This window comes from Cyanistes caeruleus, chromosome 3 (assembly GCF_971803275.1).
Source record: "Cyanistes caeruleus chromosome 3, bCyaCae1.hap1.1, whole genome shotgun sequence".
Classification (NCBI taxonomy): domain Eukaryota; kingdom Metazoa; phylum Chordata; class Aves; order Passeriformes; family Paridae; genus Cyanistes; species Cyanistes caeruleus.
The window spans coordinates 71,921,420-71,937,254 of NC_141703.1; positions in this window are offsets into that span (position 1 = coordinate 71,921,420).

Genomic DNA, 15,835 nt, shown 5'->3' on the forward strand with positions numbered 1-15,835 from the left:
AAATAAGAAATTTTCTATTATCCATTGTCACAACAATGCATCTAATTTCTTCCTAATGATGACACCCGGGGACACAGGCTCCAGTCAACAACTCAAGCCAAAAGCTTATCCGGCACTGTTACTGTGTGTTGTCGAGTGGAATTAATGTGGGTTTGGTTTTGGTGGTTTTTTTTCAAGACATACTTCTCATCAGATGAAGCTTGGAAGGGCTACTTGGTGTGGAGGGACAGAGTTCCCTCAGGGCTGGCAGCATCTTGCTCATGCCTGCAAAAAAATATGTGAGCTGGTGGTAAAACAGCTCTAATACAACCACTGCCAAGGAGGAAAGTGCCGTGGAGATGCATCATCACCCATTTTGAAGGTCTCAAAGTTTCCCTAGAAATTGAAATACATTTGATCTGCAGTATCACACTATCAAACTAATTACGTAACCAGAAAACTGTTGGAATTTCAACATTAAATCCCATTCACTTCATCGAGTCAGCTGGCTCCTGACCGTCTTCATCATTAGCCTGGAATATCTTCTACCTTGGTAAAACTCAAAGCCATTTTAAGTTGTCCTCCATATTACGTATTTGTCAACATTGCTAGTCATATGTCTCAGGAAGATGTCTTTTGTTCTACAACAGTGCTTATTTATAAGCATTTAAGTTCTCATGGAGTTCAGAAAGAAATTCAAGAAGACTTAAATACTATCAATGGATGGTAGAAAACAAATGTTTTTCTAATTAAGAACACATTAAGAGAAGTCTATCACTCTTAGTAGTCATTAAAAAAGTAGCTGGAGAATCCTTTTCACCTTGCCACTGCCCTAGCAAGAGACATTACCTAACAGTGTTATCTAGGACTGTTATGTAGCAATAGAACATTTTCCTTTATGTTTTAGATTATGCAGCTCAAACAAAATGTAATGGTTTTGCTTGGACTTTTGGAACCGTATGAAATATGTTTATATATTATAATACAATATAATATATGTATTTATAAGTTTATAACTGCGGAGAACTGTTGTCCCCTTATAGACATGTAACCTTAGTTTGAAATTTGTATGTTGAAATATAGTCAAAAATAATTAAATAGACCATGATTTTTGTCTTATTTTTTCAACTGACATCAGGGAAAAGGACAAAAAGTTCAGGCACCCATATAAATTCCTCTTCCTCTATAGAACCACATATAATTCAGATTACTTTTAAGAATAATTCATGTAGAGTAATTCTTTTTATGGTTTGAAATAGTTAGCATTAGCTCAAACACTAAGCAGCAAAATCTGTTCATGAGCACCAGAGAACTGAAGCATATGTATTTATAGGCTTCACACCACTGCTTTCATGGACAGGCCTGATGTCAGTAACCTTACTAGAAAATGTCAAATGTATTGACTGGGAGTAGATAAATTCAACAAAACTGAGCCAACAGTTTGTTCATCAACTCACAAAAAGAGTGACATCCTTCTTTCTGTCATGGAGGAATATTTTCTCAAAAAGTAGTCAACTGTATTTGAACTGAGAAGGAGTAATCTGATAAATTTTGAAAAGTTTATGTTTGAGCAGAAATCTTAAAAGCACTTACCAAGCCAACCTTCAAGTGATGCATATTGTATTGTAAGAACAGGATGAACAGAGTTTAAAGCTACCTCCTGCTGTCAGCATTATTTATCTATGATAAAGAATAGTGGCATTTGTTCCAGGTTTAGAACAACTTTTCTTTTTTCCCCCCTACCATTTCTTCCAGTATTTCTCTTTCTTTTCTGTCCTTAATCTCACTTCTTTATCTACTTATCCTCAGTCCCTCTTGGCCATGACAAAGAAGAAAGATGTGAACAAACTGTATAGATTGATGGAACATGTGTTCTCATAGTCATGGCATAATGGATTTCTGGTCTGCTAGTGTTTGCTCAACACAACTTCAATAAATAGTAGTGGATATAAAATAAATTAAAAGCACAAAATCAAAACAAAAGAAAGCAGAATCTTAAACACCTATGATCAGTAAGAACTTAATCATTTTGGTTTTATTATCTAATACTTCCTCTATCGATATTATGATTTTTGAGTTTCATCCCGCATAGCAGCTATTCTTTGTAATCTAAAGCTCTTAATGAAAATATACTTAGGAAAAAACTCCTTACTATGAGGGTGGTGAGGCTCTGGAACAGGTTTCCCAGGGAAGCTATGGATACCCCATGTCTGGCCATGTTCAAGGCCAGGTTGCATGGGGCTTTGAGCAACCTGGTCTAGTGGAAGGTGTTCCTGAGCATACTACAGAGGTCGGAACCAGATGCCTTCAAGGTCCCCTTCCAACCCAAATCAATCTATGATTCCATGATATCATATCTGTGTGTGTTTGTAGTCTACATAACAGAACCCATAGATTTTTTTTTTAAATTGCAAAAAAATGCTTTGTACAGAACATTACCTGTGGTTTTCATTATATTTGTTGTACTACATACACATTTTGTAATATTTATAAATAGATTACTATGTATCTATAAGTGGATTGCAATCAGCTGTTTAATTTGCAGTTTATTTACCCAAAAGTGATTGTTCTAAAGGTTAAATAAGGAGACAATATATCCCATCCTATAAGATTATCATTCATTGCCTAATATAATATGCTTTCAAATGACCTTTATGCCACATCCCTTATTTAAGTTTTGAAATAGTAAGTAACAACTTCTGATCTGAGCAACTTCCCCACAGAAGACATTCCAAAATTGAAAGGATCAGAATGTAATACCTACCAATTGCTCTTCTGAAATAATTTTAAGAGGGTTTACAAATATCAACATAATCTTTACTTGCAAAGTAATTTTTATTAATTTTTAAACATTTGAGGGTTTTAGTTGGATAAATCTCTTGTCTTAATGAGAAATGGTATTACAAAACAGAAGATAGGATCTTAAAACTGAAAGAGATTTCTTAGGTCATTGAGTCCACTATCCTGCTATTAGAGGAAACTGTGTCATATAATCCCTTGCAGAAACTTTTCAAGCCCCATCTTATGGTAGCCTGATATGTTTACCCCCTACTTCTGTTGCAAATCTGTTCCAGAACTTCATTGTTTTGGTGGTTAGAAACCTCCTTCTAATTTTCAGATTAAATTTATTCAAGAATCCATTTGTTTTTGTGCCAATATTCATCCTTCGGCTTAAATAGCTCTTCTCCCTCCCTGGTGTTTAGCCCTGATATATTTATAGACAGCCATCATATTCCCTCTCAGCCTTCCTTTTGCTAAACTAAATACAGATTTTTTAGTCTCTTCTTGCTCAACAGATCTTCAGTCTACTGGTCATTCTTCTAGGCTTTATTTCTACTCATCTGAGTCTGAACTCATCTGTCTGAATGTGAATTCAAATTCCCATAATAATCCATTTTAGGTTAAATTACTACATTGTGCAGTAGATCAATATTTCCATATCTCCATAACACATTACAGTCTTGGGTCTGTAGTTGCCTTTTGTGTAAGTACATTAGATAGCCACCATCTGTTCTACTGGTACCTATCTTCTTTTCTACTACTCAGTTACTGGGAAAGTTCTCCATTAACAGCAAAATTTTTGTTAGCCTCCAAGTGCATGACCTTACATTTTGCATTATAGCAATGTGGTTTGTTTCCATTAGTTCAATCATCAAGGTCATTAATTGTTTTTTCATACAGCATCCCACTGCAACTTTGTTGATGATGCTGCCTAGTTTTGTGAAACCAGCCACTGCAATAAACTTATTTTCTCTTATTTGCCAAACAATAAGATCAATCCCAAGACTAATTCCCAAATAAATCTACTAGAAGACATTATTCATTTTGGTACTCTCCTGTTTGATACCACCTGCTGCCATTTCCTTCATTCTGCTCTGATAAATATCACCTTATTTCTGTGATTCTCAATGTGTAGCAAAACTCTTCTGCTACTCAGTCCCTCTTTCCCCAATAGCACTTTACTTAATGATCCTTTTTGTGAACTGTGTTAGCACCTTCCCCTTTAAGAAAGGACAAATAAGTTTCATTTCTAACTTCTGAGCTCTGCCATTCAGCTGACTTGATTAACTAGATCACAGTTTATTAAAATTTGTCTTACGAAATCAAGGGCTTTACATATAGACCCACTTTATCTTCTTTCCATACAATTTACACAACATCAACTTTTAGGATCATTTTTTACTACCAGTTTTTCTATACTGTCCTGTTCTCAAACTGTAAGTCCAAGTCTAAAATAGCATGATTTCATGTTGGGTTTGTGACATCTTGCTGAGAAAAGCTGTCAGCTATGACACTCAGCTATTTTTGGGGCCCCGCCACCATTAATGTAATTTGTTCTCCAACCTACTAAATCAATTAAGTTAAAAAAAAGGGCAAATAGCTTTTTGCCACCTTAATGAGTTGAAGTGACTTAAGTGTCAGCCAGGTACCAAAGACTCCACAAAAAGAGCACAGAAGTGTGTGCAGCCTGAAGGAGGAGAGGATGACTCCATTTCAGCATGAGGGACCTGTTGCATGAACCTAGCTTCTCATCTTACCATAACCTATCTTTGGAGCAGCATCTGTGTATGTATTCCTATATATAAAGAAAATTGCCTATTCTTTCTAAATCCTATTTCTTTCTAGATTTTTACTTGTGGATCTCAAAAACTATTTGATCACAAGTATTAATCAAGTGCTGAATTTGGTTAGTTAAACCTTTTCTAGTTTCCTAAACAAGATCTTTCTACATAAGAGGTTTAAGATCTCCTACTGTGGGGTGTGTAAGAACAGTGCTGAATGAAAGAGCTTCTGTGTACCTTCACCTTTGTTTCTTCCCATTAAGTCTGGCTTATGATATTCCATTTTTTATCCTGGTATTTCTCATACTGAATAACTTGAGTAAGATCATGGTCCATGGTTTCACCCCAGGCAAGTTGCTGTATGATAAAGCTGCTGCCAAAAGTAGTAGTCCTGACCTGTTCTCAGTAACTAGCTATTAATTTATGTCACCTTTCAATGGTGACATGAGCATTCTTGCAGCTAAAAATTGGCCAATTTTCAGTTGGACCAACATGTTGATCTTTCTGCATGTGGAGTCAGATGAGTGATAGTACCTGATAAGGGAATGCAGTAGGAAGCGTAGGGAAATAATGTGTATCCCAGTTTTGAAACAGCAATATAAGTCTGCAGAAATTGAAGTGATGCTACATATATATAAAGGAATCAGTAGTTTTTGGCTGATGACCTGGCTTCCCTTTATCCACAATGTAGTTTTTAATTGGTTATTAGCATTGTTTAGAGCTGAGAGAAAAAAGCAAACTTGCAAAATATGAAATTACCAAGTGAATTTTATTTCATAATGCTTAAACTTGGTCCGTTTTTAAAACACTCTTTAATATATTTATTGTAATAAATTTAATTTAAAAATCAAATTATTAAAATCATAATAAGATTCTCTTACTGCAAATCACTGTAATGATATTTGGCAATATTTTGATATGTACTTTATAGACAAAAACTGGAAAAAACAGTAATTTTTTTAGGAACTTTTTCACTTTCAAAGAAAAGCCATTTTTCTTCAGTTTCATTTAGTGTCTGAGCCTGTTCTAGCAATGAACAAATTTGCTTTTTTAGGCAACACTTGTCCTTTCCTGTTGGATGAGGACTGTGCCGTAGTCAACAGGACCATCAGGTTGGATTAAGGCACTGCTCCTTTATATTCTAAAAGGCCATTTGGAAATATTAGTTAGGGTGGAACACAGTCAGGGCATTTACTAGAGAACCTTTCCACAATGGCTTTGTTAAACTGAAAGGTGGATGAGTGAATATTCTAAACAGCAGACTCCCTTCCTTGCCAGGAGACTATGTCCTGCACAGAGCCTTGCACATGGGAAGACTGCAGCTCTACTTCCCACAAAGAGAAGATTTTGTGATGACACTCTCATAAGACTCCTGACTGACTTGACCATTTCTGCCTTTAAAAATACTACAGTCTTGGACTTGGGCTTGTGACGAGAAAACCAAAATTCTTGCTCTTTAAACACGTCATCATGGTGCAGCCTCTTTTTCACATGCACAGTTTTTTTCATCCTTCTTTGTAATAACAATGCTTTATCCTCAATTTCAGACCCCTCACTAGTACACCATCACCCCCAGAGCTGAATCTGTTGTGATGTTTTTATTTTTGTGATATTTCAACAGTCCATAATTTCCTTTTAACTTTCTTGTCTCTGAAGGTACCTTCCCTCAATCCCTTGCTCTTACTCTTAAATTCTAATTTCTTTCACAAACTTTTCTTCACTTAGTTCTAAACCATTCTTGCTCATCATAAATGTGTTATACATGAAAATGTAATTGAAACAATAAAAACTTTGCAAAGTGTATTGCCTACAGGTTAGGAAGTTCAACATTCCCTACATCCCCATGCAACATCAGTTCTAAAAGGCCAATTCTTAAAATCACAACGAATTTGTGACATGGCTTTTAGGAACTGCCTTCTCTGCTCTCTGGATTTGCTGTTTCCTATCCTCGTGTCCCACTTCCTATGTTCAGCTCAACAGGCAGCTCCTTGTCCCACTTTGTCAGCTTATGGTGATTCAGGCTCAAAACTCCCCACCCTGTGATCCTACCCTCAAGCTGCATTAGTACAAATTCAGCTTGGATATTAAAAAGTTCTTCAGTGAGAGGGTGGTCAAGCACTGGAACAAGCTCTCCAGTGAAGTGCTTCTGGCCCCAAGACTGTAGGTGTTCAAGAACACCTATTTGAACAATAGTCTCAGATATATGATTTAACTTAAGTTGTCCTGTGTGCAGTCAGGGGTTGAACTTTATGATCCTCATGGGTTGCATAGAATATCCAACTCAGGGTATTCTGTGATTTCATAGTTCCTTTGACATCTATCACTAGCACATGACAGCTTCACAAACATTAATGCATTTATCCCATTTTATACACAGAGAGCATACCATTAGTGTCAAAAATATGTGTTATTTGGCTGCCTGTTTTGGATGGCTGCATTTGTCAAGGATATAGCATTTATTTCTACACTTTATTTGGCAATCACATCTGACATCAACTTTGTTTGCAGTTGAAAAGTCTTCATAGCATGGGGCTGGGTGCCCAGAAAGTGAAAAATACCTATTTCTCATTGCCTGTCCCAAAACTGAATTAAATGAGATTCAGCCATTGAAACAAGACAAGAAGATAATCCAGTTGTTCAGAAAATATTCTTCTGCCCAAAGAACACACTTTTTCTTCACGAAACCAAATGCCTCAGTCACTGTACTGTGTAGTTTTTGTACTAGAAATGGGAAATACAAGGAGTCACACGATCAGCAGGCTACTTCACATCTTATTGTGAGCACTAGATATCTTGTGTACTGAAATAAGTAAGAAATGCCCTGTGGTTCAAACAGAATGTGATCTCTCACAGATGAAGAACTGTATCTTCCAGGAGTTTGAATTAAATCTTCACAAATAACCTCAATTTGAATGCTCTCTGTTTTCTGAATGTTCTGATGTCTGTATTTTCAAAACTTCCCAAATTACTTTTAGGAGTTAACTAATCCAGAAAAACAACTATCAGAAATTCTGTCTTGTTAAAGCAAATTTACATCCCTGGGGCTCATCCAAAAAGTTCAAAACTCACAAGTTTATAGAACAAATCCTGGTGGCATAAGCCAGTAGCAAATGAAAGCGGGAAAAAAATACAATCCGTGAATTCTGTGTAGATTGATCATTTGGGAGAGACAAGGTAAAATGTTAGGTTGTCTCTTTACCTTAGGAATCCTGGGTCCTGAGCTGTGTTCAAAAAGACCATACATTCCCCTTTCTTCTGCACCACTGCCTGCCCTGCAGCCTATGTCTCAGTCTTCCATTTTCTCACATCTTAATTTCCAGTTTGAAGATGTGCATCCTGGCACAGTTGAGCTTATATCCTAGTCCCCTATTTCTTGAAACACCATTCCAGCTCCAATTCTTTCCTAATCTCAGTAATCATTCAGTCCCTTCAAGCATATCTTCTCACATTTATGTATTCCAGCACTGTTTCCCTGCTTTCAGTTCTTGGCATTCGGGAATAATGACAGAATTTGGACCTCAGACTGGAGCATATCAATATGTATGTAATCAAGAATGTATCAGTCACAAGCTAACTTGTGCAAACAGAAAATTTTCAAACTTACAGGAACATAAAAACATAAAAGCAGTCAAACCAAAGGTTTGTTTAGCCCAAGATCCCATCTCTCACTGTGGCCAGTGGTGGACATCTAGAGAACAGCAGAAGACAGCAGCACATTGATACCTCCCAAATACTGTCCCAGCTTCCATCTTATCACTTTTGCAAATATAGGTCAGTGAATAGAAATCAAGAGGGAGGGAGGGAGGGAGGGAGGAAACAACAGGTTGCATATGTTGTCATGGATCATAGTTAAATACATTGGTTTCAAGGTTTCTTTTAGAACAAATAGGACTTTTTTGTGGATTTCAATGAGCTCTGCCCCATGGCATTTTGTTAACATTATGTCACATTTTAAAGATATGGGATTTTCAAGATGCCTAACCTTGACCATATTATCAAAACAACCCACCCAGCCCAAAGTCATTGTTCTGCTGGAGAACAGTTGATCCACTAAGGTAAGTGGCTTGTTTTCCTACTCAATTAGATACCAATTAATCACTGGACAAGGAATCATAGAATAGAATAATGGAATATCCTGTGTTGGAAGGGGCCCACAAGAATCATCTAGTCCAACTCCTGGCCATTGTGGAAAATGAACTGACTGGTTGTGTCAAAATAGAGATGCTGTGAGACAGTGGAGAACTGATGAAGCTGATTCAGCAAAACCACAAGCTTGGCCACTTGCTCACCTGGGCTTGAGCAAGGCTTAACAACCGAATGGTGCCTGGGCTGAAGGAAGGGCCCCTCAGCCTGATGAAGCCTCAGTGAAGTGCAGAAGAGCACCCACGTCTCTGTGCCAGCCCTCAGCCTCACTGTCCCTTCACCATGCACAACAAGCCTTGCTTTAGATCTGCTCCTCTGAGGAGACAACGATGGCAGTAAAGACCTGATGAAGGTGTGATGGCCACCACTGATGACTCAGCCGTGTGGAGGAGCACACTGAAGTACCACAGGTCTGTGATGTGTTTATTTCAGCCGCAAGATAGGTAGTTCAGTTTGATGAAGGTAACCAAAGACCCTCATTAGTCCCTTGTTTATAAATTAAAAACCACACCCACCAATATGAAAATAAGAAAACAGATATCCCCCACCCCACATCTATGATGGTGGCAACAGGAAGCCAATGATTTTTAACTACGGTCGTTCATCCATTTGCCCAAGAAGTATAAAACTGATATTTGAAATTCTCCACTATGGAAGGACAAGATTACAACCCCACTCTGCAGACAAGTCAATGTGCTTGTCCCTCTCCTCTCCTCAAGGCAGGCACAACTCTGTGGTAAGATTTGCGTCTCTGACTGCATTGGAGCTTACCCGGGAACACTTGTACACAGAGCTATGCACTGATATTTTGTAGTTGAGTGCAGTTATTAGCAATCCAAGAAGAATCTATGACCTATTTTTTCAGTAAGCTACACTATTCGTGAAGCTGTGCTTGTGAAAGTTCTTATTCAACATGACCAGATTTATAGTGTTGAATTGGTAAACTACATTATTCCTGAATCTGTGATTTGTGAATGTTCTTGCTGAATGCAACCAGACTTTAGTGCCTAATTGGTCATAAATCAGAAATTAAGCTCAGTGCACCAAGCCTCTCTGACCTCTAGGGACTAGTTGGAATGCAAAATTTTTTTTTTTTGCATTCTGAGTTTTCTGCCATATTTCATATACTTCAATAACTCTGCACAGGACATCCCTAAGAATCACACCATATGCCTGTGAGCATTTTTCAAAGAATTCTTCAACTCTGTCAGGCTTGGTGCTGTGATGACTTCCCTGGGGAGCCTATTCCAGTGCCCAAACATCCTCTGGGTGAAAACCTTTCCCTGATGTCCAGCTCAAACCTCCCCTGACACTGCTTCATGCAGTTCCCTCAATTTCTATCACTGGTCACCGGAGAGAAAGAGATTGGCACTGTGAGAAGGTCTCCCCTCAGTCTCAGGAGGAGGTAGAACTTTGATGTAGCACATAAAAAAGGAAGATTAAAACCATGTAACCTACAGGAGAAAGTTTCATCTGAACTTAAAATATAATTTCTGATAAATCCCTTTATTACAATGCCAAATGCCACAAATTTTAACTCTCTGCAGTATAGAGATCTTTAATGGAATGGAAGAATGTCAACAGATACATTTTACTGATTGAAAAAATTGAGTATGAGACTCACTCTCTAACTACGTTGGTAAAACAGAAGTAAAAGTGTAGAACAAGTAAAGCTGTGAACACACCTATGAGAAAAGATCCTAGGCTGGAAGCTGCTCTACAAAGATGCTTCAACATACACAATGTAAAATGGCTGGAGATAATTAGTGGAAATTCCCCATTATGAAGACCTATTCATCAGGAAATGACTAGGGAATCAGAGAGCAGAAATTAATGTGATCATGTACTTCATACAATCTGGGAATGGGAAAGATAGGAGTTTCAGAGTTTTCTTGTGCTATACCTGATAGGCTACCGATAATAGCAGCAAAATTTATGATGGCATAATTTACAGAAACTCTTGCTTTAGCTTTTGTGGGGACTCAAGAGATGAGAAGTCACTTTCCACTGTACATAGATGTAGCACATGTGATCCAGTAAGGCATTTATAAAATTTAATTGGAGGTCTTCCTTTTGACTATAAGCTACTACGTTAATGCTGTTAATCTGTAAGGATATGTCACTCTCATAAAATGATACCATCTTTCAGTAAGAGAGTGCAAGGAACAAAGAGACATTTTAATATTTCTACATGCAAACTTATCAGCTGGGAAGGAATTTTACCATCTTTAGAGTCTGAGTGCTCTGTTCTGGCCAGTCACAGTGAAATAGGATTCTTCAGCATAGTCTTGTAGGCAAGAGGACCATTATAACCCTTAAATGTATAAAGAATAGCGTATTAAGAGGCTGTAGGGAAGTTTTATTACAGCTGTACTTGCCAAAGTTGTGGACTAGTACTAAAACGACCATTGACTGTTTAGGGTAGTTGGTTTCCTAATTGTAAACCCAACCCAACTTTTGGATGTCATGAAGCCAATCTGTAGTGACAGACACCATTGTACTAAGAAGCTCAGTTGATTTTAGCTTTGTACAAATCCTAACTTTCCTTAACATTTCTTCCCTGGGAAACTTAAGTTGGGTAGAACCAGAGCACCTTGCTCTTTGCTTAAATGTGGAGGTCAGAAAGAACAAAAAGAAGAAAAAAAAAAGACACAGGCTGTGCTGGAACTACTGATCAAGCCTTTGTATGGGTTCCTCATCACTATAAATGTTTTAATAATTTTTTTCCCCTAAACTTGTACTATAATTCACATGGGAAATAATTCTGAGAAGTCTTTATTATGTTGTTTTGGCACCCAAAGGTCTATTCTAGAATCAATCAGCAGAGGAGAGACAACATCCCTTCCTGGCCTTCTGTCAATAAAGCCATTCTGGATATTCTTTTTTTTCCAATAATAGGGCCCAGGTAGTTTAGCTAGAATTAAGAAGACAAATGGAAAAATGTCCTCTGACACTTAAAATACATGTGATCTAATGAGTTCTTCAGAGAAAGACTGATGGGTATCATGTCACTGTTTATTTAGATGTGATTATCATAAGTAGATGGTACATCAAGTGGAAAAGTTCACAATGTAGACCTGTTAAAGAAGACTTAAGATCACTTTCTTGTTCTGCTATAAAAGAAAAATTAAGGTTTTTTATATTCCTCAGAACATGTATCTTTTTATTTCTTTGGAAATAAGTGGGATTTTGTAAAGAAAAAACTGACTGTGTTACCAGGTTTTCTTCTGGAGGAAACAAATCAACACCCAAAGTTGTTGGGAAACCCACTGACTAAACAGAGGTATTGTATTTCCCTCTAAGGAGCTTGTGTTGCTGGTTTTGTTGTTTGTAGCTATTACTAATTTTGGAGAGCTTTTCAAGCACGATTAAATTCTAAGAGAAAGATAGCAGGAAAAAACTTGTGCTTTATTTACAAAGAGCAGTTAGTAACAGTTGACCAGTTATTTCTCCTGAATTGGGTTGCATTTCTTAATTCTAATTTTCCTGCAATGACAAACATCAAGGGGATTAATTTTCTTTACAGTTATCTAGATGCAAGTTCAGATAGATATTTTAAATTAATAATTACATTGTTGTCAATGTCTATATTTGCTAGAGAAAATAATCTGATTCAGACATTTTTGTATGGATTAATGGATGCACTAAGAATTCACTGAAGTTCTGTATCAAGTCTGTCACTGCTGTGAATATCATAATCACAATAACCAATGTGATGTGTCACAAAAACCAAATCCAATGTGCTGCTTTCAGAATTAAAATTGAACTATTTTACTAGAACTAGAAGCAGAGAAGTAAACAGGAATTTGTGTAACACAAATGAAATTAATGTCAAAACCTTTATTTGTTTATTCTAAGATATGCACTTTTGTAAAAAACATTTCTTGGTGTATGGAATAGAATTTCAAAGTGGTTTAATTTTCTTTCTTTCACTGATTCAGGGGTGGGTTCAGAACCTTCACAGAATTCCTATCCTTCCCAATTCCCTCAGCTCTAAAAACTCTAAAGCAGGTTTTTCTCAGGTATTGATCACTTTTAAGTTTCAGACTAAATGTGATCAATGTAAAAAAAAATAGAGAAACTACAGTGTTTTCTTGTTGTAATGTTTTTACTTTCCAATTGTCACTAAGAAGCTGATGTACTGAATATTCCCAGTTATATACCAGCTGAGGTAGCAGTTTTCTTGTGTTTGGCATTGGCCCAGGGAACTGAGATTACTCTTCTTTGCTATAAAATGAAGGAATTATGTACTATTTGATTAAAAGTGATTGTGAAATATTCAATCCTGTTCATCACTTACAAAAATACTCCGGAGGAAAAGGGGAATTAGCTAACCTTTTAGAAAAGATCACTATGAAATTTTCTGCACAGCACAGGCTTTTTAAATGCAGGAGTGGAATATTGCTAACCCAGTGTGTCTTGCATTACAGAGAAAGAAACATGAAAGTTAAGTGTTTGGACAGTACTCATTTTAAATGCAAGGTTAATAATACTGCCTTGAGATTAACCTTCTTTCTCCAAAATACTCAATGACTTTTACTTACTAGCTGTTGACAAGCTTTATTCCAAGATGTGTCTAGCCGAAGTCAGCGGATGCTGAAAGCAGAATTTTGAAATTAAAACACTTTAAATCATATATATTATATTTTAATAGCTGCAAATATTTCCACCTACTATTTCTCAACAAGCCGTAGAACACGCAAACAGGCCACAGCAAAACCCATAGGTTTTCATTGGAAGAAAACACTGAATTCCGGAAGGCAGAGCTGTCAAAGGATTTAACACATCAAGTAGTCGGTCAAGTGCCCACTGACAAAGTTAAAAAGAACCAAAGAATGTTCTAGTGCATGCAGAGGGCTGGTGTGAATTGGTCAAAAACAAGTGCCACTAACGGAGTGGCAGGGAAATAATACAGGAGCAGAAAGCAGATCTCAAGAATACCATTAAGTGCTCAAGAACAAAAGCCAGGAGCATGATTACAGCCTAAATGCAAAGATAAGCAAAGAATTACAGTGCTCATTAAATGCATGGGGTGGATCTCCTGCAAAAACAAACAAAGCTCTAGGATCAGCTTCTAACTTGTCCACTTGTGAGGACTTGAGGTGATCAGCTAGGGAGCTTTCAGCCCAGGAAATGACTCCCAGAGCAATCTCACTGGAGGACACAATAGGATGTGAGCCTTAACATATCGATGTGACTTGGATTTCTCAGTGGCACAAGTGAATAACACCTCTCAGCTCCACAATGTATTTTGCAGCTGAGCATGGTTTTACAGGGAACAGAGTAAAGAGCTGAAAACCGAACAAAGTAGAAATTCTACTGTGGACTTGTGGCAATACTTCCACTTGAATATAAGGAAGAACTTTTTTACTGTGCAGGTGACCAAGCCCTGTAACAGATTGCCCAGAGTGGTTGTGGAGTCTCTCTCACTGAGACTGATATTCAAGAACAATTCTCTGCTATGTGCTCTAGGATTAACCTGATTGAGCACAGAGGTTGCACCAATTGACCCATTGTAGTCCCTTTCAACCTTACCTATTTTGTGATTCTGTGAATATCACTTAAAAGGTTAATTCCATAATGAAAAGCTGGTTTTAGAGGTTTTGACTACGTAGTATGATTTGCTGAAGTTTGTTTCTAAGAATTTTAGTCATTGGAGCAAATGAAACGTTAAACAGTAAGGAAGAAGTGAGCTGGTCTCAGCAGACCAAAGTTTTCGGTTGTCATTACATTTTTGTAATCTGAAATGATCCTTTAACATCATAGTACCTGCTTGCAAATAACTTGTCATCCTCCTCTAGAAGAGGAGACAAGAAAAGTAATATTTTTAAATAACTGAGGATGATATTGAATGCTTTTATATTTTTAACTCTTTACCTATGTAGAACACAACCATTTTTACATTGATAAGATGTTCTGAGAACTGGAAAAGTGTCACCAGTATGGGTATGGAAAGCAACTTACTTCACCAGAGGTATCATCTACAAATTTTAATGTTCAGTATTGGAGACAGCTCCTTTGTTGAGTAACAGCTGCATCCACATGGACTCTTATCCACTGTGTGACAGAAAGAGTGCACCTCAGCAGGGTGCGAATCTGAGACTGGGTGGGAAGCTGGGTGGGGTTCAACACGGACTTTCTACTCTTCCTTGTAATTGAAAAAGGGATACCTGGAATGGCAAGTTTCCCATTAGAGAAACAAATGTTTTCAAAGACTTGATGAAAAAGAGATAAAAAGTAATGACCAGCAAAGTAGTGGACTTCTCACTACTATTTGTATCACTCAGGGTAGGTGAGATTACCAAGATACACAGCTAGAAGTGTCTCATCTGTTGTGTATGGCACAAACGGAATCCCGTGGAAACAAAGGGATGCAACATGAAATCAAAAGTGTGATAGTGCTGGCTATGATGTTATTATATTGAGAAAAAGGACTTGCTTACGTGAACAACTTACTCCATCATTATTTGTTTAAAATTACAGTTTAGAATGTACCAGAGATAGTGTGAAGTACCAGAACAGTTAGTTATTCCTGGCAAACTTAGCACTGTGAGTAGTAAAAATGACAGTCATTATAGAAGTAGTGTAGTATCTTCTGCAAATATAAATTATAAAATCAAGGAGAACGACATCAACAATAAATGTAAAAGAAACTATCTGACACCTTTGGGAATGGCTAATTACCCTGCAGAAGTCTGTGCACACTGAGTGATCAGAAGGGGTCAGCATGTGACAGTGTGCCAGCTCTGTTTAGAACATCAGACAAATATTCTGGCACTCTTCAGATACTGATCAGAGAATTAATAACTAATTCCATTTCAACTACTGTGCTGTATATTTAGGTGCAAAAGGTCTAAAATATTCTTTAAATATTCTATGTAATGAACTGTAAATTGTGGAAGTAATAAGGCCCTCGAAGAAAAATTCCCTGAGCAGACAATAAGTTACAATGGCTCAGTTCACATACGAATAGTTCCAGCTGCTTTTTGAGGAAATGGTATCAAAGTGACACATCAGCCTCTCACTCTCCTGCCATGAATGGATTAGTGAAATGATTCATTCAGCCATTTGAGAAAGCAATCTGTGCTCCATTCCTGCATGGTATTAAGCTAGCTAGCTCAAGCTAGTTACCACAACACAATAATCTTCTG